We start from the raw sequence: 24566 nt of genomic DNA on the forward strand, positions 1-24566 counted from the left end.
ATCTTCGCCCAATTCAGTCCAACACACTGGGGTTCTACATTTCCTCCCATACAGTGCTTCATACGGAGCCATTTGAATGCTAGCTTGGTAGCTATTGTTGTATGCGAATTCTGCCAGTGGGAGATATCTATCCCAACTCCCCTCAAACTCAATGACACAACTCTTTAACATATCCTCCAGGATCTGACATATATTTCATGTTATTATTATCATTGCAGTTCAATATTTCCATTAGTTCAATTGGTTTCAGTTGTTTACCTGGATTACTCTTTCTGATTGCCCATCTGTCTGAGGATGGAAAGCCATGCTAAAGCGCAGTTGTGTGCCCAAGGCTTCTTGCAACTTTTTCCAAAATCTCGATGTAAACCTTGGGTCTCGGTCAGATATGATGGAAAGTGAGATTCCATGCAGCCTAACTATCTCATTGATATACAATTCTGCTAGCTTCTCCAGTGAGTAGTCAGTCCTAACTGCAGAAAATGTGCTGACTTCGTCAATCTGTCCACTATCACCCACACTGCATCATGCTTCCTTTGGGTGAGAGGTAGACCACTAACAAAATCCATAGTGACCCGGTCCCATTTCCATTCAGGTATGTTTATAGGTCAGAATAAACCCGATGGAACTTGATGTTCTGCCTTAACTTGCTGACATGTCAAGCATTTAGTCACATAGTCAGCTATATCCCTCTTCATACCAGGCCACCAATAATGAGGCTTCAAATCATTATACATTTTTGTGCTCCCCGAGTGCATAGCATAAACACTCGTTTGTGCTTCTTTCAAAATACTAGTCTTCAGTTCCCCATCATCTGGTACACACACTCTTCCTCTATAGTATAAACACCCATCTGCTTTCACCTCATATTCAGTTTCCTTCCCCTCAGGAATTTTAGCCATAATTGCCATTATTTTTTCATCTGCCTTCTGCCCATCTTGTATTTGCTATAGTAGGGTTGGCCTTACTTACAACTCAGCCAAAATAGCTCCATCTTGAGCTAAGGACAGACAGGCATTGAGTGATCTTAAAGCTGTGATGGACTTCCTGCTCAAAGCATCAGCAACTACATTTGCCTTCCCAGGATGATAATCTATCACACAATCATAGTCCTTTAGGAACTCAATCCATCGCCTCTGTCTAAGATTGAGCTCCTTCTGGGTTGGCAAATATTTTAGACTCTTGTGGTCTGTATAGATGTAGCATTTTTCACCATATAAATAATACCTCCATATCTTCAGTGCGAAGATAATCGCTGCTAACTCTAGGTCATGAGTAGGGTAGTTCTGTTCATGTGGCCTTAACTGCCTGGAAGCATAGGCGACCACTTTCCCCTCTTGCATCAATACACACCCTAGCCCATTATGTGAGGCATCACTGTAGACCACAAAGTCCTTTCCCGACACTGGCTGTGTTAACACTGGTGCCTCTGTCAACATAGCCTTTAACCTCTCAAAACTAGCCTGACATTTGTCATTCCAGTTAAATATGACATTCTTGTGTAACAACTTGGTCATTGGAGCAGCTATTAAATGAAAATCCCTTCACAAATCTTCTGTAATACCCAGCTAGCCCCAAAAAACTTCTGACCTCAGTTGTGTTTCTAGGAGGCTTCCATTCCATCACTGCTTCTATCTTTTTGGGATCCACTCTAATCCCCTCTGCTGATACTATGTGTCCAAGCAAAGAGATTTCACTCATCCAAAAGTCACACTTGGACAACTTAGCATACAGCTTCTTTTCTCGCAGGGTTTGCAGAACAATCCTCAAATGTTCATCATGTTCTTCCCTGGTCTTGGAATACACCAGAATATCATCAATAAATACCACTACAAACCGATCTAAGTATGGATGGAAGATACGGTTCATAAGGTCAATAAATGCTGCTAGTGCATTTGTTAACCCAAACGGCATCACTAGAAATTCATAGTGCTCATACCGGGTTCTGAATGCAGTTTTTGACACATCTACATCCTTTACCCTCAACTGATGATACCCTGATCTGAGGTCAATTTTTGAAAATACGCCGACTCCCTTCAACTGATCAAACAGATCGTCAATTCTGGGTAATGGATATTTATTCTTCACAATTACTTTATTCAACTGCCGGTAATCAATACACAATCTCAAAGTTCCAAACTTTTTCTTCACAAACAGCACCGGAGCTCCCCATGGTGACACACTGGGGCGTATGAACCCCTTATCAAGCAACTCTTGCAACTGAGTTTTCAACTCCCTCAATTCAGTGGGTGCCATCCTATAAGGAGCAATGGAAATGGGTGTATCAAAGATTACCTCAATAGCAAACTCGACTTCCTTTCTCGTGGTAAACTGCAACTCTTCAGGAAATACATCTGGGAAGTCTCTTACTGTGGGTATATCATTCAGGTTTGGCTTAGCTTGCCTAGTATCAACCACGTGTGCTAGGTAAGCTTCACAGCCTTTTCTCATCATTCTTCTTGCAACTGTAGCTGAGATAACATTGGACAGGAAATCTGTCCTTTCACCCACAACAGTGATCTCATTACCCTCAGAAGTTTTCAGAGAAATTCTCTTCAATTTACAATCAACTATTGCCTGATAACGTGACAATCAGTCCATTCCCAAAATCACGTCAAACTCGTGGAAGGGCAATTCAATTAGGTCTGCCGAGAATTCTTTCTCCTGTATCCTCATCGGGGTACCTTTATACACCTTATTCACTATCACATCGTGGCCTCAGTGGATTTGTGACCGTAATGTCTTGATCACTCTCCTCACCGGAACTCCTCTCTATGGGTAGTTTGATGCAAATGTAGGAATAAGTGGATCCTGGATCCACCAATGCATGTACAGAAGTGTTGTAGAGGGAAAACGTACCCCTGATGACATCCGGGGCATCTTGCTCCTCTTGAGCTCTGATGGCATAAGCCCTGGCTGGTATTCTAGTGTTTGGCCTCTCAGTTGACTCGGATGTAGGCCTCGGTGATGGACCAAATGCCTCGAGTTTACAAAGCTTCCTACCTCTTTGTGGTGCAGAGTAGGTGCACGGTTTGTGTTGGAGCAACAGTATTAGTCCTCTTAGGACAATTCTTGATCTGGTGTTCTGTCGATCCACACCGTAAGCATGCACCGGTCACTCCCAACACTCCTTTATGCCACTTCCGATGATCGACAGTGTAAGATGTGGGCCTGGTCCCCTAAACACCGTCCCTGGAGAGCTGCCCATTGATGGTGTGGGTTGGCCTCTCCTAGGTGTGAATCGAGGTGCAGGCCTCGAGACCGACCACGACTCGTGGTGGTCTGAACTCGAGCAGAGGACCCTTACTCTTCTTACTGGGAGCAGAAAATGTACTGGACTGACCCGGACCCCTCTTCTGCTGTCTTTCCCTTCTATTTTGTTCATTGATTCTGACCCTTTCCACTTTTGATGCAGCATCCACCAGTTTAGAAAAATCCGTGATCTCCAGTGCTATGATCATGACTTTGATGCTGTCATTGAGCCCTTCCTCAAACCGTCTGCACCTCTCTGCCTCGGTAGGGACTATCTCCCTCCCATACTGGCTCAGTCTAACAAACTCACGCTCATACTCACCATCGACAATCGCTCGTCTCAAACTGATGAATTCCCTTCTTCGCTCTTTTAAATACACTTTACTAATATATTTCTTCATAAACTCTGTGAGGAAGAATTCCCAGGTGATCCGTTCAGGTTGCACCTCACTGGTTACTGTGTCCCACCACTGATATGCATCATCCTAAAATAGGGACACAAAGACCCACCGTGTTCTCGCCGGGTGCGCTTTAGTCATTTCAATACTCTGATGGTTCTGTCCAACCAATTTTTTGCAGCCATGGGATCATCCTCCCTCTTTCCAAAGAAGTCTACAGCCCCATGTTTTCGCAATTTCTCCAAATGGGACTTCTGTGGGGCTGGTGGAGGTTGTGGCTGTGGTTGTGGTGGTGGAATTGCTCCCATTTGCTGGAATAGAGCAAACTGAGGTTGAGTAGGTGCCTCAGCTGCTGGTGGAGCAGATTCTCCCCTGCCCCCAGACTCAGCCCTTGGTGGAGCATGACTCTCCACCTCTTCATCAACTGCTCTTTGCGAAGCAGGATCCATATCCTATTGAAAATAAGAAAACAAACAGATCTGCATCAGCATCACCTCAACACTTACAAATGCAATGCAATGGTATGTACTCTATCTAGACCCAGAAATGCCTAAACCGATGCTCTGATACCACTAAATGTGACACCCCTTACCTGTCTACAGTGTAGCCGAGCAAATTATGCCACTCAAGGTGTCCTAACACCAATTCATGTTTCAATTTCAATTAATCCTTTTAATTCATTTATTTATAATTTTTGATAAATCTAAATTTTTCCGCAAATTTTATAAAAATCCGCAGAGTGCTTATAAATTGGAAAACAGTTCTTCCAACTGTTAAAAACACTTCCAATAATATCATCACATTATTCTCAATCAACCTCCAATATATTCTCAACAATTTCTCAATTCACTTCAGTATCTCAAAAATTCAATTCAATTCAAAACACAATCAACTCAATGAAAAATGCTCAATTTATTACTGAACATATTTCATAGATACTTAAATCAAAAGCTTGATTACATGAATTTATAATATACATTATAGAAGGTTACAAAATACAAAATATCAAAATATCAAAATGGCCTAATGTCCTACCAAATGCACTGCAATGTGAGGTGACTCTGAACTCTGAGTGCAGATATGAAGGCTCACCTCAGATGAGGCCCGCTGACTCCCGACTATGTCTTCAGTACCTGCGCGTGGCAAAAGCGATGCGCTAAGCAATTCTGCTTAGTGGTGACAATATAAAATAAAATAAAATAAAATAAAAACATGTGTACAGAATGTATGTTTACATTTTTGGGTGAACTAAGTCTCAAATGTTTATTGCAATATTATTCAATTGAAGTTTGGTAAGATTTATTAATACTGCCCGAGTAACCTATACTAGTTGGTGGATCGGATAAACGGGTAAACCGGGTACTAAGTACCTCGAACCATCACACCATCGGTCACATTGTGTCTCCGGTGTGCAATGAGCGACTAATAAGCTGTAATAATTATCGGGGATTAAACCCGAGCATAACAACTCAATATCATAGCCAAAGGCTATTATGTCACAGAATGGCATAGAAAGCCATGAAATACAGAATGGCATGAAGCCATATGCAGTACTGCTAACAGAACCCTATTGGCATGTCAACCTATCCAAACCAATCACATTAGGCCTACTAGGGCATTTAACACTTTCATTTATGTAATTCTTTGAAATTGAATTTTTTATGATTACTATTCATTTCATTAGTCAACTAAAATATTGACTTTTGCATTGACAATAGGTAAATTAGTTTAAATATCATCAACATACCACATTTTGCATTTTAAACTTGTTGGTATTGGTTGCCAATACCATCTCTAAGCTTAAAGTGAATTGGACAGAATTTTCAGTTTTCAAGCTTTGGCTTTACTGTTCCATTAGTTACTGTTGCAGTGGGAATTTGGAAAAATGATCAACATGAAAGTTGTTCCTTATTTTGTCTAGTTGAATTTCCTTTTTTGAATCACTCCATTTTGAGTTTTTTAGCCCAAGTCATGGTCCAAAAACCACAACTGGCCAGATTGAAAATTTTCAGGGCTGACCATATCTATAGTGCAGTGAACAGTGACTGCAACTTAATTGTTGGATAGGTTCTGGTCATAATTTGGGGTAGGTTTCTTCATGAAAGTTGTTGGTCTATATCTCAGCTTATTACTGGTAAAATTTCAGGTCAATTGGACCTTTCTACATTGAGTTATGGACAAATGAACAGTCTGTTCATTTGGTCATTCTGCAGAAACAGCCTACAGGTCACCCGGATTTGAGCAAGTTTTTGGTCCACTTGGTTTGGTTTTATGGGCATGGTTTCTTCACCAAAGTTGTGCCATTTTATGTCTAGTTTCATATCCAATTGACCAAACACCAATTGAACCTCTAGAATTTAAGTTATGGCAGTCCAAACAGGCTGGACTCACATCCAAACCTGCAGGTCACATAAGGCAACCAATCCAACCTCAAATCCCACAACCCAATTCACTTCATTTTTTATTCAAACCAAACCAAATGGTCACTAATTGACCATTAAAACCTACTCCCATCATCACAAGATCAAAGTCTCATTCTGCAACCCAAACCCTAACTCAACATTTCAAAACCATGCATTATCATTGCATTTATTAATTCACTTATAAGATACACATTAAGGGCAGCCATACTAGCATGTTAACTCCCCAAAAATCATCACCATATTACCTTAACCATGGCTGCCAAAATTTAGGGTTAGCATACCAATGGTGTTTCATCAAATTTCTTTGTCATTTACACATATTTATAGTTCTTAAACATGAAATTAAAATGAAATTCAAGGTTTAGGTCACTAACCTCTTAGGGAGCTAATCCAAGCCAACCAAAACTTTAATTTTTCTTCAAAATTTTGCTGCCCAAAGCTTCCTCAAGGTGTGGGGTGAATTTTTTGTGAAGAGAACTAGGGCTTTTGGTGGAAGAAAGTTAGGGAAATGGAGGTTTAGAAGTTTATTAATGGTGGTTATGGTGGAATGGTTCACGGCAAGAGGAAGAAGAAAGAAAGAAAAGTCTGATTTTCTTCATTTTCCAGCCCATTTGACCTCTTTTAAGTTAGTTTATGCCATGTGTCACCGTGTAATTGGGTGAAGGCACACTAATGACATCATGTGATGTCATAAATTCCCATTTAATTCATTTTTTTTTTCTTTTCTTTTCTACTCATTTTCAATTCAATTTTTAGTAATATTTATTCACATTTTATGTCATAATAATTATTTACTTAACTGGACAAGTCGGCCAAAAATCATATCTGAAGACGAAATGACCAAAATGCCCTCTGTTTGGCTTAACGGGCCAAAATTGTCTGTACCGATTGAAAAATTTTTCTAAATATTTTCTTGGCATTCTAATGCCATAGGAACCTCAGTGACCCTTCTCTGGAGTCCCAAAAATTATTTTATGAATTTTTCCCCGGGTCTAGGGCTCCTAGTTGCGAGAACCGCAACTTCTCACTAGGTTACCCATCACTAGGGCACCGGCTCATTTAACTTGGTTGTATTTTATTTCTAAAATTTTTGCTAAATTTTTCTTATTAATATTTGAGTTAATTATGGTTCCTCACTTTAGTTTAAATATTTTTTCGGACGTTCTAGCTGTCCGGACCGACACTGGTCACCGAAACAGTAGAATGTACGGAGTTGCTACCGGGAGGGTGTTACAATCTGCATATCCATGGGGATATGTAAGAAGGTCGGTAACACCTGTTACTTGATTGATACCTAGGAGGGAAGAAGCACGAGAAGATCTTGATGAACCTTCACAGGCCCAAGGGGAAGCCCAAGAGCCACTCCATCACGAGTCTCCCACTCGAGTGCCTCCCTACACGCCACCACCGACAAACCGAATCATTACGTACCTTCAGCACATGGAGACTACCCTCAACAACAGAATGCAAGCACTCGAAGATAGCCTCTAGGAAGCCCATAACAAGCTGGATATAATTATTGAGAGGCTTGATGAAGATGGACCATCGTCACCATCAGAGACTTTTTAGAGTTAGGACTATAAGATAGGTTCTCTAATGTAAAAATTCGTATACCTTAGTCCTAAGCTGCACTCATAGGTCTCTTTTACTTGCTTTTTGTCCAAAATTTCAATCCTTAATATATAATATGCTTTTTAATAATTTTGTGTGCTATACTTTAATTTTGCATATTGTGTTAACATCGAGGACAATGTCAGATTTGAGTTTGGGGGTATAGATACATTTTATGGACTACATAACATTGCTTAATTATATCTATATTATACTTGTGTATTAAAATTCCAGAAAATTTTGAAAATTTTGAACCTTGAACTTTTGAAACTTAGAATTATAACCACAAATATTAATAAACTAATAATTGGACTTCATGGGATTGAGGAATGACTGTATCTGGATAGGCAAAAAGGCTTTAATTTGTTGTCTGTGAAAAACTTAACCACCTTAGTGGAGCTAAACTAGTTAAACCCCTTCATAACTATTAATTTGTCACATTAAACTTGTAAAGATAGAAGAAATTTTTCTAAAATGCAGACAAATCTAAAAATGCCTCACCTGCTCTAGAACATATCTCTTGGACCTATCGAGGCGAAATCCTAGCATATACTTGATAAAGAGATGATTAAGGCATTCTTTGACATAGCCTCATTAAGCCTCAATAACCCTAGTCAAAATGTGTATATATCCCTTGCAGCCAATTTGAGCCTATACTTTACCTGTATAATTTTCCTTGCCTACCCACAAATGTTTACCTAGCACTAGCCCAAACACTCACCTTACCCTTTTTGAGGAAGCCTAGTGTGCAAAGTATAAGTATATCAAGTGTAAAAAGAAGACATGGAAAACAGGTGTGATTGAAATCAAGAAGAGTGCAAGTGTGCAATTGAAATCAAGGAAAAACTTACGTTTTCCAACCCAAAAAAAAAGCAATGAGTTTTGGGGAAAGGAGAGATAAAAAAAAGGGGGGTTAAAGAGTCCCAAAATAAGCATGTTTAGTACCATGAGGAACCCCCCTCCTCCCACGTAAAATCAGTAAAATAAACTTAGTATACTTAGAACCTTGTGCATAAAAGCTGCTCTCATATTTGCATTCCTTAAGACCCTTCATTGGTAGCCAAATCATCTCTCCTTAACCCCAATACAGCCTCTCTAAAGACTTTTTGATCTTTTGAAAATATGTGCTACATTAGTGGAGATAGGGAATTGAGATATGCCTATGAAGCTGGAATTAAGCACTTTATCTCAATTGTCCATAATAGAGGCAAATTTGGGAGAATAAGTGTTTCTCAAATCTAAGCAGGAAGCTATTGGAACCCCTATGCCTTGAAGGAGGGTAATTGGTATGAAGGATTGGAGGAGTTCAATTATGTGCTTATCGAATTGTTGGTTGTGTTCCTAAGTTATTCCCTAAAATGTTTTCTAAAACAAGGTTTTGATTTGCTTGAGGACAAGAAAAAGTTTAAGTTTGGGGGTATTTGATACACTTGTATTATATAGATATTTTTAAGCGCATTTGTATATTATTTCATAGCATTTAAATAAGTAATCCCATGCATAATTGTTAATTTCATCAACTTTTGTAAATTTCATTGTCAAGCTCTAAATTCCATGTTTTCTGCATCATTTCAAGTGTTTGGATGAAGTTCCAAGGTATAGGACTACAAAAGAAAGCTTGGAAAGACCAAAGGAAAGAGAAGTGTTGCTAATACACTTTACACGGGTCGTGTAAGCAAAGCCACAGACCCTTGTAACATACTACCAGAAGAAAACTAAAAGAGACGAGGAAGAAACGAAGTACACGGGCTATGTACCACAACCTGTGTAAACCATGAAGACCCATGTAAGTCTCTGCCTGGCCCAAATTGAAGAATTCTCTGAAGAGCAAAAGAACAGGGGTCGTGTACTTAGACTCATGTAACTAGCAATACCTCATGTAATCTCCTATGCCAAAATGAGATGTAGGCTTTGAAGCTTCAGTGAATTACATGGCTCTGGGCCGTGTAGTGACACATAGGCCATGTATTAGTTGACAACCAATTTCCTGATTTAGCTCCTATTCTAGTTTTTAATAGAGAGAAGAGACTTCTAATGCTGTGGAGACTCTGAAAACCTAATCCTAGGCACTGAATATAAATAGAAGCAGCAGAAAGTAGAAAGGAGAGGATCCAAAGACAGACAATATCACCTACACTATTTTCATACAGCCATCAAGAAGAATAGTGCATCAGCATCAAGGAAGAACCCTCAGCTGAAGTTCCACAAGATCAAAGCTGCAGATTCTCTTCGGCTCTTTTATTTTATTTCTTTAAGCAAATATTCCATGTTCTTTTATTTTATTTCTATTATGTTTGTTAAACTCACCATGAGTGAGTAATTTCTTTATTTTGGAATTGGTAGAGTAACACTCGTAATTATTATTATGAATGAATATTGAGTTTTATTTATTAGATTTGAGTTTTGTTCTTTGATATAATTTCTTGTGATCTTAATGCATGCTATGTGTTGGTACCCACCTAGTATTGATTACAAATATTAATTGAAAGACTAAAAGGTAAAGATTAATATTAGAAAATCAAGATTTTAAAACTAGGAAATCTGACCTAGAGATAAGCTGATGACCTTTGTGGAGTTCCACAATTAATCAAAGATCTTAAAGGGTGTTTTTAGGACTAATCACCAATGAAAGTAGGGTTTAGCTCTAATTGAAATACACCTTAGGTGCCTTGAGAGAGGACCTAGGATATCTTAGGATTAATTTTCATCAAAGTGATGATCATCAATCCAATGAATAGACAAGATTAAAACCAATAATAAGATTACAGTGTGAAATATTAATTCTGGAATTGCTTCAATAGATAGTTTTGTTTAAAGTTATTTTCAGCATCCAAAATAGATTTAATTCACTTTTCATACATATCCGGTAGCCTAAACAGTCAGAATTATTGTGTAGCTTGATACTTGCTAAATGAATTTCTCGTAGGATAATACTTCACTTACTACTTTATTACTTGTTAGCGATCCGTGCACTTGCGGGGTTGAAAAACTAGCAAACATGAGGAACCCATAGAAGTCTATCTCGCTATCGATTGAGCCACACTGCCTGACCCGATTTGTTGGAAAGCCATCATTTTCATGTTAAAACACTCCCTAGACATATGCCTCTCCTCGCCACACCTGTAGCATTGAGAGGTTCCAAACCTATAAACTCCTTGATGAGACCTCCCACATCTGACATAACCAGAGGTATCTAATCCCTAACTAAATCCGCTTCTTACCCCAAGGCCTGACTTAATTATACTCCGTAACGTATTCTTCTTTTGCTTCTTACCAAACTTTTCTCCTTTATCTTTCTTAGTTTCGAATGAGGAAAAAGTCTTGGTTAAGTGACTGAACCTCCCTGCATCTATAGCCTTAAGAAGTGCATATTGCTCAGCTTTTGTACTTTTCAGCTTTAGACTTCTTTCTTACAGTATCCACTATAGAATGGAAACTGTGGGTTTCTGTAACCAAAATCAATAAGGAGTATTTGGAGTGCAACCTTTAAGTGTACCTTTTCGGTTTCTTCCTATCAGTATCATACACCTACTCCACATACTGCAGAAGATTAACAAACTTATATGTATAGTTGTCAACACTCATATCAACAATCTATCTTAGCTATTCAAACTCCACTACCTTCAGTTCCTTAGAGCTTTCTAGGAAAGCCCAATTGGTAAACTTTGCTACAAACTGAGACCAAGTCATACTGTTGACCTGTCAACAACATAGCACTTATACCAATCTTTCACTATATTTCAAGGTAAAGCCAGCCATCTAAATGGCCTTACTGTCACTAGCATCTAATTCATTGGCTATCATTTTGACTGACTTAATATACTCAAAAGAATCATCTCCTTTCTTATACTTGGGAGCATCCAACTTTAAGTAGTCAGTCATCTTTGCTCTACCTCTAGTACTTGTTCTGGTCTCTTGTGTAGGAACTGTAAGGGCTACAAGGGGTTGTGGTGGTACTTGTTCTTTTATAACTCCCACCATGGGATTTTAAGTTCCCATGGTGGTTAAAGAACTGTAGGGGTGCTGTTGTGGAGAGTACATGAGATATGGGTTGAACGGTGGGAAGTAAGGTGCGTAGGGTATGAAAGGAGGATATTGGAGATAGCCCGTAAACCAAGGGTTTTCAAAACTTCCTTGCTGGTGATATTGATACCCAAACCCATACTCCAGTTCTGGCTGTAGAGGAGATATAAACTTTGACTCATCTCCTCCTTCCATAAAACTATCTTCTCCCTCTCTTCCCATGCTTACAGATTCAAGATTGTCATGTTATTGGGAGAAACCATGAGAACTCCTTTGTGTATCTACAGACATTCTAGCTGCATATGCAGTCTCCCTACTAACTTTAAAGGACCTTCTAGGACCTTTTAAAGATTTCCCCTCCCACTTTTGCTTACATTCTCTCTAATAACCGGGTTGGTGAGTAGTGCTCTAATACCCTCATTCTCGGGTGGAGCACCAGTCAACCTAGCGGTCTGTCTTAAACTTCGCATTTCTGAAAGCAAATAAGAAGTGTTGAGCACATAAAAACTTCATGTGGAGTCACATGAACATACAACATGTCATTAGACATAGCATCCATATAATGTACAATATGTAATCATATAGAGACTCAACCCTTTTAGACATGTATTTTCCTAATTGTGCTAGTCAACATACTTACTTTCACCTCTCTTTTAGACATTTACTAGCATCTAGGTTCACTCATATAACCTAAAGCTCTAATACCAACTTTGTAACAACCTAAACTAGGGGTTATTACTAGTACTGGGGATTGGGTCAACTTAAGGCTGCCAAAAATAGTAACAAGCCTAAAACCTATAAAACATACACATATTCCTATATCTCACCATCTAAGTATACGCCAAACCATTACACTTTAGTCATCTTAGACATTTATAACATAAATTTGGTTCAAAATTTGAACCTTAACATACATAAAATGTTAAAGCATAATGGTTTTGCATGTATACTTCCAAAAGAGTTAACATAAACATAAAAATCATTATTCATACTTAAAATATTACATAACTCTAATTTTTTCATAATTACTAGCATAGTACTATCCATTCACAAATTATGTGTCCATCTATCCATACATCATACATAAAGAAGAGCACTAAAACTATCTCTGATGACCTCTCTTCAAAGAACTCTTCTAATCCTGTGAACCTGTATCTGGGGGTTAGGGGAAAGGGGTAAGCTTAAATAAGCTCAGTGAGCAAACTAACCAACATTAATTATATCATTCATTTCATACATATGCAATGCATCATCCAAATGGGTTTTCACATTATAAACATTTGCTTAGGATGGACTTGTCACCAATAACTCCCCAAATCCAATATGTCCAGGTCATACAGAGGCTCCTTAGGACTTTCACTTAAAACATGACATGTGTCATACACACGGGCATCGTAGGGATCTCCCCTCATGGGGCATCTCAAAGATCTCCCCATGGGATTTACTTATGGATCCATAACATACATAACATAATATAGACATAAACATGGGAGGAGTCAGTGGGTCATTCATCATCCATTAATGCATTAACAATAGTTATACAATTTTGCAACATCTTCATATTCTAAATACATACATCCTAAATAAATATGACATGATGCATGATGATGATCATAAATTAAAATAAAAAGTTTACATTTATTAAGGTTAGAATCACTCACCTTTTGTAGCCTATCAACTACCTAACTCAAACGATAGCTATCCTCAAATCCTTAACTTCCCAAGTCCCTCAAGCCCGATCCTATAAAATCAGACCCTAGAGAGTTATATAAAACTCTAAAACTCTATACACATAATAAACATCTTATTCTAGGCCTTTAGGAACCATAAAAATTAGGTTTGGAACCTTAGAATCTAAGGAGAAATAAAGTGGGCAGAACCAAATTTGGCTGCTGGGGTCTTGAGCTTTGGTTATCGAACCTTGGAACTTCTAGTGCCCATTTTGGACAGTAACCACTATGGCTACCAAAGACTAGGACTTCGAATGCCAAACTTAGAAAATTTCTAGATTTTCCAAGAAATTGCATACTTCAGCTGCTAAACTTTTGGTTTTCAACAAACAAACTTGGGGATTTCCAGAATTTCAAAGTCGAAAAACTGTAGATTCCTTCTCCTTTTAACACCCAAACACAGTCCAAAGTTCTAAAACTTAAACCAAATACATAAACACATCTCTTGGGCCTAAAATAACTTGAAAACATGTTTAATACCCACTTACATTAATAAAAAAAATTAAATCCTAAGTTTTTCCCAAACCCAACATAGCATATTCATGGATTTCTTCAAATCCATCAAGGGAAACTAGCCATGTAAGGCTCATAACACTTAAACATGGCTAAACTAATAATAAAAACATATAATATTAGCATAAATCAAAAAACCCTAAACCTAATATGCATAAATTTCCTAAAACTCATCTTAAAAACAACTTTTCCTGAAATTAAAGATATAGAAACCTAATGCCTTAACAACTTTCTTAGATCTACCTATTAGATCAAGAAGAAAAGAATGTTACCTTTTTTCTTAGAGATTGGAGGTGAGAGAATCAAAGCCCCAAAGTTTGAATCTACTCTCTTAAACTTCTAAATGGATGAATCCACCTCTAGATCTTGAAAAACCTAAGAAAATCTCTTCAAATAGCTCCTTGTATGCTCCAATAGTTAAAAGAGAGAAAAGAAGAGAAAACCTAAGTGTTTTAGATAGAAACACGGGCCTTGATCCCTTTTATACCCTTGAGAGTCGAGGGACTTTTTACTGTCAAAAGCCATGCTTTCGGCTGTCAAAGTCTATTCTGTCCAAATGGGCATTTGAATCATAAAAAGGACTTCAGTTATAGAAAGTCTATCCTTTAGCTGTCGAAGTTCCTTCTGCCCAAAATAATCATTTGAAACTTTTAGGGATAACCTTTAAAATATTTTTACTTTTAAAAGCATTTTGAATACTTCAAATACACATATATAAATATATTTTCACATCTTACTGCCACTCTTTTGACATTAAAGTTTTAATTTTCATCAAGAATATTTCGTTAAGGATAGATATTTTGACATCGAAAAATAGCGAATATTACAATCACAAAGAGATCCATATAAGGTCTAAATACCCTATTCATGAGATCTATAAACACAGCTAAGGCATGGTTAACTTGAACGACATCACAAGAAACTCATAATGCCTATACTTGGTTTGAAAAGCAGTCTTCGAAATTTCTATCTCCTTGATCCTCAACTAGTGATATCCGAACCTTAAGTCTATTTTAGAGAAACAATTAGCTCTTGCTAGTTGATCAAATAGGTCATCAATATAGGGCAAAGGGTACTTATTCTTCATGGTCACTCTATTCAACTGTTTGTAGACAATGCATAGCCTTAAGGATCCATCTTTCTTTTTCATAAATAGAATAGGAGCACCCTAAGGAGAGGTACTCGGTCTAATAAAACCCTTATCCACTAAATCCTACAGTTGTTCCTTTAACGTGTTTAGCTCTACAGGAGCCATCCTCTAAGGAGAGTAGGTATGGGTTTACTACCAGGCACTAGATCATTTTCAAAATCTATGTCCCTCTTAGGTGGCAATCCAGGTAACTCTTCTGGAAACACATTTGGAAATTCTCTTAATACAAGAACTGATTTTGGTTCACCTCTGTTTTTTACAACTTCTTTAACATGTGATATAAACCCTTTACAACCTTTTTGGAACATTTTTCTAGTTTGCATGGCTAAGATCATACATTTTACATGTAACACCCTCACTTTAGCTAGTCTGTACATTCGACTGTTCCGGTGACTAATGTTGGTCCGGACAGTCAGAATGTCTGGAACTACATTTAAATGATAGTAAGGAGACATAAATGATGGAATAAATGATAAGAAAATGCAAGAAAAATTAAGCAAAAATAAAAGAAATGAAATATAACTTGGTTAAATGAGTTGCGGTTCTAGCGATGGGTGACCACACCGGGAAGTCACTGCGTAGACAGTTAACAATGCCAGGAGCATGGGGAACCCCTAAAAATAATTTTTGGGACATAATTAAAAGTCTATTGAGGTATAAATGACATTGAAAATGTCAAAAAAAAAATTTAGTGAATCGGTACAGATGAAAACGAATATTAAAGGAACTGTCAGATCAGGAATTAAATTGGTATTACTGAAAAAGTTTGACTGTAACCCGAAGAGGAGAATTTTGGTCATTTGGCACCTAGAGTTGACTTTTGACCTAAATGTCCATTACAAATGAGTAATATTAAATTTTAAAAATCCCATAAAAAATGAAATTATATATGAAATGCAATTAAGGAAAAATGAGAGGTATAATTTGGAATAATTAAAACTTTGATTATTACACTAATTAAATAATGTTAGTGGGGTATAAAAGCATAAGAGGACAAGCCATCCACTAACTCACAACTTCATCTTCTTTAATTTTCTCTCAAATGGTCGAAATGCTTCTTCCAAAATCTCCATGGATGTGTGACATGCAAGCTTAGAAATCCCATCATTTTCAACCTAAAACTATAAGCTCACTTCACAAAATTTGATCCTCACACCACGAGAAGACTATAGGCAGCAAAAGGAAGGGGAAATTTCAAGGTTTTAACAAGCTGAAGAAATGGAACAAAAAGGTTAGTGCTTAATCTTCCCACCTTTCTTTGTTAATTCTTGAATTAAGGTTAAATGGAGTTGATTTGATGAGAAATTGAAGGGAATTAATGAGAGACTTGGAACCATCATTTCGACAGCCATGGAAACTATGGGAATTTGATTGATTCTTACATGTAAATGATGATTAGTGAAGTTGATTAAGTAGTTACATGTACTAGCAAATTAATTGCATGTGTATATTGAGGTTGACAATGTGAATTAGGGTTTGATGATAATTATGGAGACTTTGTGAAATTACTTCAATTCGATAGCCTTGAAGAATATGGGAGCTTGATAATTTCATGAATTTAAATGGTGAATTGTGATATTGATGAATAAGTGAATGTAGGCTATGTATTGATTGATGGAAATACTTGTGCTAGAAATTGATTAAATGGGAATTGTTGAATTTGACCATTGAACAAGGGATTTTGCATTAATTATTGGAGACTTGATAACATTGCTGGAAATTGATTGTGTTGAAATGAATTGGTGATATTAGAAGTTCCATGAATGTTAATGTGGAGTTTGAGAGTTGGAGAATGAAATTGGAAGTGTAATTTCCTTATAGGTTGAGTAATTATTGAAATCAGTGTGTATTTTGAGCCATAAGTGAATATGTGTGACCCCAATTGGTATGAGGCCAATTGGAGGTAAAACTAGACCTAAAATGTGCCATTTTCCATGCAGAATTCATGTCCAAATTCTGCCTAAAAAGTGACTAAAAGTTTGCCCTAATCCGGATTGCCATTTAGTGAACCCAGAAAATTGACCAAATGAACAGTGCTCCTTCATTTTGTCATATCTTACTGTAGACAGGTCCAAATAACCTGAAATTTATACCATTGGAAAGCTTGGACATAGGGCTACAACTCTTGTGAAGACACTAAATCCCATAAATGCCATTAACTAAGTCAAATTGCTTGCCTAAGTAGGGATACCAAAACTGTCCAGAGTTGAAATTGCCCAGAATTGCTGAACAAAGGCAAACTGACCAGTTTTGGTAAAGAGACCATAACTTGGTCCACAGAACTCCAAATGACATGATATTAGTGCCAAAATTTCAATAAGACATAGACCTACAATATTGGTATTTTGACCAAAACCCAGAAATCAAGGGAATTAGGTCATTTAACTAGGTCAAGATAGCATACAAAATCTAGAAATTTGCATAAGTAACCATTGAGTCAAGAATAGTCTTTTAAGCATAACTTGAGCTAGAAAACTCCAAATGAAGTGATTCAAAAAGGGAATTAAAGAAGACACAATAAGGAACAACTTTGTTGAAGAGATTTTAGCCAAATTATTATTGTAGTAATGACTAATGGAACAGTAAACTCAAGGCATGAAATCTGAAAAATTGAAATAACATGTAATAAGCTTTAAAATGGATTTGGCAACACATGCCAACATTTATGGAATGCAAAATATGGTATGTTAGTGCTATTAGAACCAACATACCTATTGCCTATGAAAAAGTAAACATTTTGATTGACTAGTGAGGTAAATAGTAACTATTGAACTTCAATTGCAAAGAACTTCACATTTAAATTTGTAATATGCTCTAGTAGGCCTAGTGTGATTGGTTTGGATAGATTGGCATGCCAATAGGGTTCTGTTAGCAGTACCGCATATGGCATTATGCCATTCTGTGATTTATGGCATTTCGTGCCATTCTATGATATTATGGCCTATGGCCATTCTGCTATGCTTGATATACTTGGCCTTGTGCTCAATGATTATTACGGCTCATTAGCTGTTCTGTTGTACACGTAGAGACACTTTGTGATCGATAGTATAATGGCCCTAGGTACTTGATACCCAGTGCCAGTTTACCCATTTATCCAGTCCAGTCAGTTGGTTATAGGTTACTTGAGCAGTGAAAAGTATTAATGAGATTAAAAATATATTAAAACAAAGTATAGGAATTGAGTAATAAGACAAAGGAGGAAAAGAAAGATTGCAATAAAATAAATATTCCCAAAGTTCAATAAAATTTAAAATGATATTTAAGATCAGTATAGGATCAACCTATAAAATGCTAGGAAGAGTTGATGCTATAAATTTTAATTAGCCTTCAACTAATCCATAACTTATTTAGTATACATTCTCCTTATAAGTATTACAATTTGGAAATTATTACTTTTATTTGTATATTATATTTTCATTATATTATTGCACCACTAAGCAGAAATGCTTAGCGCATTGAATTTTCCATTGCTTAGGTTCTGGAGATAAGGAGAAAGCCCAGTGGATATTGAACTGGGAGTTTGAGATTTTGGTTCTACATCAGTGTCAGACAGCATCACCTTATCCATGCAGTGCATTTGGTAGGGCCCACTAGGCCATGTTAGTTATTTTTAGTGTATTGTGAATATTCATTAAATGTTATAATGTAAATTATGAATTTATGGAATTACAATTGTACATGATGTAAATTATAACCTTTTGTAATAAATTGTATAGTGATGTAAATTAATGAAATTTGAGAATTTCATGTATAAATTGACTATGAATGGATGAACATCTGAATGAAATTGATGGCTTGAAATTGAGTAATGTTGATTGGGATTTTAAATTGAACTTGAGAATGGTGATGAGTACATGAATTGATATGAAATTGTTTTAAACAAATGAAGAGTGTAATACGTCAAATATTAATAAATTAGAGGAAACTTCGTTAGTTTCTCCGGTAAAATAAATCAATCTGAATTTAAATAAAATTAAATGTGATAATCAATAATATAATGGGATAAGTTAAGATGCTCCGACACACTGTGTGGCATCCCTTGCTTGCCTACACTATAGACGGGTAAGAGGTGTTATATTACAGGTGCTACCTTATCTCATTAGAATACTAAAACTAACCCATCCTATCCTCTAAACTTTACTATCTTGCTTCTATAGTCCAAAGTAGCATAGTTGGCTGAAAGACGATCCATTCTTAGAATAACATCAAAATTTGTCAACTCTAGAACCATTAGGTTAGCTGGAAAACATCTGTCCTCAAACATCATTGGACAAGTATAACAAATCATTCATGTTATCGAAGGGTCACACTTGGGTCCACTAATAAGTAACATACATTCTAAACTTGAGACTACCAATCCTAATCTTAGGACTGTATCAAAAGAGTGTGATGCACACAAATCAATCAAAGCATACACATTGAAACTTTCTATGCTAGTATTACCTGACACCACAGTGTTGAAGGTATTGGCTTTCTATTATGTCATGGTAAAGATTTGAGCCAGTGCTATTAAACTCCTCCCTTGTGAACCTACTGTGGAGGATGAAAAACCTCGTCATCTACCTTGTCCCTTTCTTAATAAGGGGCCCATAGAAGTCTGTCTCATTATCAGTTAGGCCACAATGCTTGACCCTGCTTGTTGAGAAGCTACCCTTTCCATATTGGGACACTCCCTTGATATGCATCCTTCTTGACCACATCTGTGGCACTCAGAGGTCCCAAACCTGTAAGGTCCTTAATGAGGTTTTCCACATTTAACACAACCAGAAGTATCTAAACTGAATTGGATATGCTTTCCATCCTGAGGCCTGACTTAATTCTGTTCTATAATTCTGTTCTAGAACATATTCTTCTTTTGTTTCTTGCCAAACTTCCCTCTTTTTTCCTTCTTAGTCTTAGATGTAGAAATAGCCTTGGTTATGTGACTGAACCTCCCAACATCTATAGCCTTTGGAATGGCAGACTATTCAGCCTTGGTACATTTTAGATTTAGACTCCTTCAATGATAGCCCTAGCTTCCATCTTCCTTGCTGCATCTATTATCGAATGGAAGCTATGGGTTTCAGCAACCAAATTCAATGAAAAGTATCTAGAGTGTAACTTTTGGTTGAACCTCTTAGCCTTCTTTATGTTAGTATCATACTCTACCCTACATACTGCAGAAGATCCACCAACTTGTCTATATACTCATTCACACCCATACTAGCTGTCTATTATAACTGCTTAAACTCTACCACCTTTAATGCCCTAAAGCTTTTTGGGAAGGCTCAACTGGCAAATTTTGCCACAAACTGAGACCAAGTCATACTGTCGACCTTATCAGTAACAGAAGCCTTATATCATTCTTTTGCCTTCTTACATTTCAAGGTAAAGCAATCAAGAAGCCACATGAACACTCATCATGTAATCAAACATAACATACAAATAACATACATCATGTAACAAATAGGGACTCAACCCTATTAGACAGGTATTTTCCTAATTGTGCTAGTGAACATACTTTCTTTTAATACTTATCCTATCCCTTTATTAGCATATAAGTCCACTCATCTAACCTATAGCTCTGATACCAACTTTATAACTACTCAACCGAAGGGCTGTTATCGAAACTAGGGATTAGGTCATTTAAGGCTGTCAAAACTCATAACAAGCTAAAAAAAAATTGTCAAACATGAATATATCCCTGCATCTCTTCGAAACCATTACACTTTAGTTTTCTTGCTCATAAAAAACATAGAATCGGTTCAGAATTTCAACCTTTACATATATAAAATCACTAAAGTGTAATTAGTTCACATGTACATACTCACATGAGGAGTTAGCTTAGATTTTAAACATAAATGATTGCATTACTTATACTTAAGAAAAAAAACATCTATCATAAACTTGAATACCAGCACAGTAATTATTTCTTTACATATTACACATCCACTAAAAATAAAACATACATATAACCACTTTATAGCTACACCTGCTACTCAAGCTTCAAAGAACTCTTTTACTCGTACACTCCTACACTTAGGGTTAGGGTAAAGGGGTGGGTTTACATAAGCTCAGTGAGTAAACTAACAAACATCAATTAAATATATCACTCATTTCATACATATGCAATGCATCATCCAAATGAGTTTTCACATCATAAATATTCCACATAAGATGCACTTGTCATCAATGATTCCCCAGATCCAATGTGCCTAGCTTATACAGAGGCTCCTCAGGACTTTCAGTTATTATATCTAATGTGTCCGGCTTATACAGAGGCTCTTTAGGACTTTCGCTTAAAAGTAGTGCGCTAGGAACTTATTAGGCCTCACTTGGTCTTATCACCACAGATCATGCATGATTACATCATAAATATAACATATACACAACATAGGGAGAACCAGTGGGTCATCCAAATTCCATCATGCATCAATAATAATTATGCAAAAATACATCATATTTGTGTTCTCGATATATACACCATAGTAAATAATGAAATGATGCATATGGATGATCATGAATCATACTTAAAGAATTTACATTTATTAGGGTTAGAATTACTCACCTCTTGCAGCCTATCAACCACCTAACTCAAACGGAAGCTATCCTTGAATCCTTAACCTTTTGAATCCCTTAAGTCCAATCTGATAAATGTTGGAACCTAAGGAGTTATTCAAAGCTTTAAAACTCTATACACATAACAAACATCTTATTCTAGGCCCTTAGGAACCATAAAATCATGTTTTAGAACCTTGAAGGAGAAGAGAGAATAGGCCTGGTAGAGCCCACTTCGATTACTGAAATTTTAGACTTTGATTGCTGAAATCTTAGGCTTTGGATGGCCTTTTAGTCTAGTACTGACTGCGGCTGTTGAAGTCTTAGACTTCAACTATTGAAGTTTTGGACTTCAGCTATCGAACCTGGAAATTTTCTAAATTTTCCTGAGAAACTGCATGCTTCGATTGTTGAAACTATGGCTTTTGGCAACCAAACCTAAGAATTTCTACAATTTTCAAGTTAAAAAACTACAGAATTCTTCTCCCATCAAAACCCAAACTCACTTTAAGGTTTCAAAACTCAAACCAAACATATAAACATGTCTTTAAAGCCTAAAAACAACTTGAAATTACACTTAAAACCAACATACAACATCCAATAACACAAAACCTAGGTTTTCCCCAAAATTAACATGATATAAACAAGGATTCCGTTAAATCCATTAAGGGAAACTAGCCATCTAAGGCCCATAACACTTTAACATAACTAAGCTAATAATACAACATGCAATTTCAACATGAAATCACAAAACCCTAAACCCAACATGCATAAACTTCTCAAAATCTCATCTTAAACACTACTTTACATGAAATTGAAGTTATAAAAACAAACTTCCTCATTGATATGCTTGGATCTTTCTATTAGATAAAGAAGAAAAGAAAGTTACCACTTTTCTCAGAGCTTAGAAGTGAGAGAACTAAAGACCTAAAGCTTTAATCCACTCCCTTAAGCTTTTAAATGGAAGAATCTAGCTTCAAAATTTGAAAATGTTAAGAAAATCTCCTAAAAAACCTCAAAAGTATAGAAAGTGAGAGAGAGAGAGAGAGAGAGAGAGAGAGAGAGAGAGAGAGAGAGAGAGAGAGAGAGAGAGAGAGAGAAGTGAGTGTTCAAGTTACTTTTGGACAAAAAGACAAGTTGTTAGCCTTTTACACCCTTATTATCGAGGGACTTTCGCCTATTAGAAGTCATAGTTTCAGCTACTGGAGTCCATTCTTTTCAAAAGGGATTTGAATAGTAAAAAGAGACTTTGGCTATCGAAAGTCCATGCTTTGGCTGCCAAAGTTCCTTCTATCTAAAGAACACTTAAAAACTTTTAGGGATGAAAATATTTAAAACATTTTTATTTTTAAATACATTTTGAACACATTATACATACATATACACTTCTACCACCATTTGCATATTGATGGAAACTTCAAATTTGCTAGAATATTCCATTTATTACAGAAATTCCAATGTCAAGAAATAGTGAGTGTTACATTACAATATTCATTAAATGCTTCCATGTTGGCTTCTACCACCATTTGCTTATTGATGGAAACTTCGAATTTGCTAGAATATTCCATTCATGACAGAAATTCCAACGTCAAGAAATAGTGGGTGTTACATTACAATAGTCATTAAATGCTTCATGTTGGCCTAGTTTCCTCCTGTTTGACCCTGTAATACTTATACTATAGTTGCACCTCACCATTCATGTGAAAGGCGACTAAGCTGACCTTATCTTCCTTTGTAGTATACTGGTTATGGAAGAATTATTCACAATGATTAAGCCAAGCCAATGGATCATTGGAACCATTGAATGAAGGGTAATCAAGTTTGGCATATCTGGGCATGATACGCTCGTCCACCCGCTCATTAGTTTGTTAGTCAAAGTTTTGTCTGAACCAATTCTGAGAGTTGTGGTGCTAAATCATTGAATCCAACTTCCTAATATTGTAAGAAAGTATTGAGCTTTTCTTCCAAACCTGTTGGCTCACCCATGACATTTGGCTTTGATACTAAATTATTAAGCTCCTTATAATAAGATCTTATCACAAGACGATGGACTTGGAAATTAGCCTCAAGTTCCTTTGACTTTCCTTTTATTCACATTCCTGCCTTTATTAGAGAAACCTATAATGAAGAATTAATTGAAGGCTCATTAAGAGAGAACCCTTTGATTGCTTTAAAATGATAATGCTGCAATTGGATCCCTTGATTCTCTAATAGCCCAATTTGCAACATGATCTATTGCCATAGTAATTGCAACTTGTTTAATACTCCTCTTGCTTTGATGGTGCTCATAAAACCTGCCCACAAAGCAACCATAATAATATAGAAGTTAGATAGCTAGTATTTATTCTCAATTTTTGCTATTTTGCATAAAAATGGTTGCATGGTAACTAAAGCTTTATTTTGTTTAATATAGGAGTGTGCTACTACTTTTGTTTTTTTAAAGACTTACTATACTGCTATGGTTGCACACAAATGTTTCAATATTCAAATCCCATGTTATGGGTGACAGAATTAGGCCTAAAATCACATGATGTTCATTGGTCAAACCTCTTTATACCATACAGATAGCTTTGGATATGTAAGATAGTAATGTTATCGGCTGCTATAGTTTTCATGTTTTTGTTTCTTATTCCTACGACATTTGATCAAGGCTTGACTCAACTAGATAAGTTATCAAGAACATTCCCACTTTTAAGAGGACTCTCAAATAAGTAAGTTCCATATTTTATGATGAATGATTGTATGTGCTTGTCAATTTTAATTATGGTATAGTAAAATGTGGTTGATTTGTTTATTCATTTCATGGTTAAAAGAAAAGTGATCACATCATGTGTTTAACAATTTGGATGTGTGATATTTTAAGCTAATTAATTTTGTCTACATATAAAAAAATATGAAAAAGTAAGTATATTTAAGTGGCTCATGTTCAATG

At 36.5% G+C, this 24566-nt stretch overlaps 1 pseudogene; it reads left to right on the plus strand.

Moving 5' to 3' along the window:
• LOC110641557 (CSC1-like protein RXW8) overlaps nt 1–24566 on the plus strand; it is a 38818-nt pseudogene that overhangs the window by 9669 nt on the left and 4583 nt on the right.

Source organism: Hevea brasiliensis, chromosome 2 (genome assembly GCF_030052815.1).
Source record: "Hevea brasiliensis isolate MT/VB/25A 57/8 chromosome 2, ASM3005281v1, whole genome shotgun sequence".
Lineage (NCBI taxonomy): Eukaryota > Viridiplantae > Streptophyta > Magnoliopsida > Malpighiales > Euphorbiaceae > Hevea > Hevea brasiliensis.